The sequence below is a fragment of the Podarcis melisellensis genome (genome assembly GCF_964234715.1).
Source record: "Podarcis melisellensis genome assembly, chromosome: 18".
Classification (NCBI taxonomy): domain Eukaryota; kingdom Metazoa; phylum Chordata; class Lepidosauria; order Squamata; family Lacertidae; genus Podarcis; species Podarcis melisellensis.
Genome location: NC_138536.1, coordinates 2,445,879 through 2,450,791, shown reverse-complemented (window position 1 = coordinate 2,450,791; position 4,913 = coordinate 2,445,879).

Here is a 4,913-nt window from a genome sequence, read left to right as displayed (position 1 = left end):
GTGGTGGGGGGTCACTTGCCAGATGCCTGCTCTTGTTTTTCCTCCCCCCCTACTTTCCCCCCTGTCTGTTTTGCTCTGGGGGGAAACCAGCACTTGTGAGCATGCGGGAAGAGACTAGTGCCCGTGATTTTAAAAAGCAACAAACACGGAGGCACGGTTACCCGGTGCTCTTAAATTTATTCCCCCCCCCCCGTGTGTCTGGGATGCTTTTGCCCAGAAACAACGATGCCCCCCTACCCAAATCGCCGCTCAAGGGTGGCTCTAAAAAACAAAAACATTGATCGCTTGCAAGATCACTTGTCTGGAAGAGGCATTCTGTCCTGATTGCGGCGGGGGAAAGCCTCTTAAATCCCAAACCAGGATAGAACTGGCAGCCGACTCTAGCTGTTGGATCAGCGGTCAGGAACGGCGGGAGCCGGAAAACCCGGAAACTTAAGAGGGAGGCTCGGCGAATGGCCATTCCCGGCTGCGTGCAAGAGGTTGGTCGTTCGTAGAAGAGGCAATCCCTTCCTGAGAACGGGGAAGACCTCTTCTCCGCTCCCAGTTGTTACGGCCGCTCCCAGTTGTTACGGCCACGCGAGGCTGAGCCTTTGGCTCTGCAAATTTCTGGATCCCACAGGGGCTTTTAAACCCCGGAATCCCGGCGGGAGCGCTGAATGCGAATAGCGCAGAGCCGTCGATGGGCTGACTTCTGAGCCAGCGTCCCAGTGAAAAATCTCTTGTCTTTCTCCCTCCCTTCCATCTCTCTCGTCTGCCTCTGTTAAGGGAGCGCGCCATGTTGAGTTCGTGTGCCCCGCGGTTAGAAAGCGACGTTTAGCTTCGCATCGTTCGGGGGGGGGGGACAGTCACTGTCGGGCTTTCGTGAAAAACGGGGGCGCCCGCCTTCAAACAAATGCCCCGTGTTTGTGTGTCTGTGCACGTCCGTCGATTCGATTTGGCAAGAGGCGATTTACAACGAGCGAAGGCAGGGGGGAGACCTTGCAAGTTCGGATTTGCGCATTTGGGGCCACAAGTTGCCGAAAATTTTGAGAACTAATATTCGGGATAGCGTTTTGTCTCTACCCCCCCAAAACTCCCCTTCCCGCCGGCAAGAGAGAAAACGCGGCTACCTTTGTAAACAATACCTTGGGGCGGGGGGAATTCAGTGTATCTGTCATTAAAAGGACATGTGGATTTCAAAAGCGGCCTTCGCCCCCGGCGTGTGGTGTTTTTCGAAAGCTTTGCTGGGGGAGTCAGGGAGTTTTAAGTTGCTTATTCTATCTCCTTCCCCCTTCCGCCTGTCCCCTCCTCAAATTCTTGCGATCCGGTGCACCCCCTTGTAAGGTGAGGTGGGGAATGTTGCATATTCGCGCCCCAGCCCGTGGATTGCGCCTACCCATAGCTGTCAACTTACAGATTTGAAAATAAGGGACCAGCAGCCAGAATAAGGGATTTTCCAAGCACAGGTATGTTCGACTTCTGAGCCCCTCCGAGCCAAAGGCAGAAAGCCCAGCCAGCAGCCAAACGAAGCCTCAAGCGGTGGTTCCCACAGCGCAGCAACCCGGCAAAGGGGATGCAGCAAGGGAAACCACCGCCCCCTCTCCGCTGGGAAGCGCTGAGCAAAGGCGAGTCCCCAGGCAACGCGGCCGATTTGATCAGCACAAGGCATGCAAGCTCCACCCCCCAGTCGTTCTTAGAGTCCTGATTTGGGTGAGCAACGCAGCCAGCAACTCAGTTGGAGCCTCCCTCCTCCCTGGCCGGCAGGGAGGGAGGGAGAGGAGCTGCTTCCTTTGAAACCCGGGAAATTTAAGGGACATCATCAATCCAGGACAGCAGTGGGACACGGCGCTGGGATAAGGGACTTCCCCGCCAAATAAGGGATGGTTGACAGCTATGCACCTACCTGTGGCCTCTCTCCTAGGACAAGGGAGATGTGATGTGGTGGGCGGGGCCAGAGGCAAAAGTGGGAGGAGCCATGAATAGAATTTAAATCCCCTCCTCTATCTTCTGCCCCCAAAACAAGAGTTAAAAATCGCTTTCTGCCCTGGGAGGGTGGGGGAGCAAGGCGAACAAGGAGTGGCCCGGGGAAAGAGGGTGTATTAGTGGTACCTTGGTTCTCAAACTTAATCCGTTCTGAAACCAAAGCGTTCCGAAACCAAGGCACACTTTCCCATAGAAAGCAATGCAAAATGGATTAATCTGTTCCGGACTTTTAAAAACAACCCCTAAAACAGCAATTGAACAGGAATTTTACTATCTAACGAGACCTTTGATCCATAAATTGAAAGCAATAATCAGTGTACTGTACTATAAAATAAATAAGACAGTATTGTAGATGGTAGAAATCAAAATTATTATTTTTTTCTTCCCTGCACTGATGATAGTTATTGTTTGGATGCAGGGCTTTTAGCCATTTCCGCTGTCACACAATCAGTAGCTGCAAATGAACTGAGAAAGCCTTTTAAAAAAGCACAAAATAGCAAAAACAAAAGTCCCAAACTTAATCCATTCCGGAAGTCTGTTTGACTTCTGAAATGTTCGGAAACCGAGGCGCAGTTTATGATTGGCGCAGTTGCCCCAGAAACAATAGCCGACAGCCGCGTCGGATGTTCGGCTTCCGAAAAACATTCAAAAACCGGAACATTCACTTCCGGGTTTTTGGCATTTGGGAACCAAGGCGTTTGAGAACCAAGGCACCACTGTGCCTGTTAGTGCTGCCCTTTTGGGAGAGAAGTTGGCATCAGTACTAGCAGTCCAGGGCACGGAGGTTAGATACTGGACCAGGAAGGCCATGATCCTGCAACTTTTCTCAGGTCCACTGCTGCTGTTTCTTCCTGCACTGACTCTCCGTCCCCGGAGAGCAAGTGGGAGCTAGGGGCTTGCCTAGCTGCGCCTACGACGGCTCTTTTGATTCCACCAAAGGAGAAGATGGAGACATCTCAAGTTCTGCCTTTCCGCTTCGTTTCGCTTTGTTGCTGTGTCCACATCTGATGGTGTTTCCTGCTTGGCAGGGGGTTGGACTCGATGGCCCTTGTGGTCTCTTCCAACTCTAGGATTCTATTCTATGATCTGTCCGTCTCAAGAGACAACGGAGTTCGCCTCCGAGGGTGAAGCCAAACCGCTGTGTGAGCGGCCCCAAAGTGATCTCCCCGAGGTGCAAGCCTGGGTCCCTGCTCCTGCCAACCTAGCAGTTCGAAAGCACGTCAAGTGCAAGTAGATAAATAGGTACCGCTCCAGCGGGAAGGTGAACGGCGTTTCCGTGCGCTGCTCTGATTCGCCAGAAGCGGCTTAGTCCTGCTGGCCACATGACCCGGAAGCTGGACGCTGGCTCCCTCGGCCAAGAAAATGAGATGAGCGCCGCAACCCCAGAGTCAGTCACGACTGGACCTAATAGTCAGGGGTCCCTTTACCTTTACCTAGTTGCCAGAAGGAGGCGGACAAGGCGCCATCCAACCGCCTTAGGGACTCCGTTCCAGATTTCTGTAGGTTTTGTTCCTTAACCTTCTCCTTTCCCAGAGACGACCAAGTAATAATAATGATATATAGGTAGTTTTCCTGCCAACCTAGCAGTTTGAAAGCACTTCAAAGTGCAAGTAGATAAATAGGTACCGCTCCGGCGGGAAGGTAAACGGCGTTTCCGTGTGCTGCTCTGGTTCGCCAGAAGCGGCTTTGTCATGCTGGCCACATGACCCGGAAGCTGGACGCCGGCTCCCTCGGGCAATAAAGTGAGATGAGCGCCACAACCCCAGAGTCGGCCACGACTGGACCTAATGGTCAGGAGTCCCTTTACCCTTTACCTATAGATAGTTTATTACGGTCGTAGACCAGCTTATAAAACACACCTGGGGGTACAATCCCTGTAGGAAAGCAAACATTTAAAAACTGTACAACAATAAATTTAAAATTTATAAATGCGATAAGCCTATAGACACTTTAAGATAAGCTACCACAGAGAGATGAACCAGAGTTTGGGGATTTTCTTAAAGAACCAGTTTGGGTCAGGGGATGGTCTGCGCCTACAGATCTGTACACAGAATCTGGTGGTCATCCGAGTAATACTAATGATATAATAATAAGTTATTATTTATATCTTGACCATCTGGCTGGGTTTCCCCAGCCACTCTGGGCAGCTCCCAACAGAATATTAAAAACACGATAAAATGTCAAACATTAAAAGCTTCCCTAAACAGGGCTGCCTTTAGATGTCTTCTAAAAGTCAGGTAGTTGTTTATCTCCTTGACGTCTGATGGGAGGGCGTTCCACAGGGCGGGTGCCACCACCGAGAAGGCCTGGTTCCCTGTAGCTTTGCTTCTCGCAATGAGGGAACCGCCAGAAGGCCTTCGGAGCTGGACCCCAGTGTCTGGGCTGAACAATGGGGGTGGAGACGCTCCTTCATGTCTACTGGACCGAGGCTGTTTAGGACTTTCAAGGTCAGCACCAACCCTTTGAATTGTGCTTGGAAACGTCCTGGGAGCCAATGTAGGTCTTTCAGGACCGGTGTTCTATAGTCTCCACTCCCAGTCCCCAGTCCGGCTGCCGCATTCTGGATTAGTTGTAATTTCCAGGTCACCTTCAAAGGTAGCCCCACGTAGAGCGCATGGCAGTAGTCCAAGCGGGAGATAACCAGAGCATGCAAGACTGTGGTCAGGGAGGGTCTCATCCTGTGTACCAGATGGAGCTGCCCTGGACAAAGAATTAACCTGTGCCTCCATGGACAGCTGTGAGTCCAGAATGACCCCCAGGCTGCTCACCTGGTCCTTCGGGGGCACAGTTACCCCATTCAGGACCAGGGAGTCTTTCACACGTGCCTGCTCCCTGTCCCCCAAGAACAGAACTTCTGTCTTGTCAGGATTCAACCTCAATCCATGAGCCACCATCTATCCTCCAACCGCCTCCAGGCACACCTATCACCCCCTTTGACCCGGGCTGCCTGC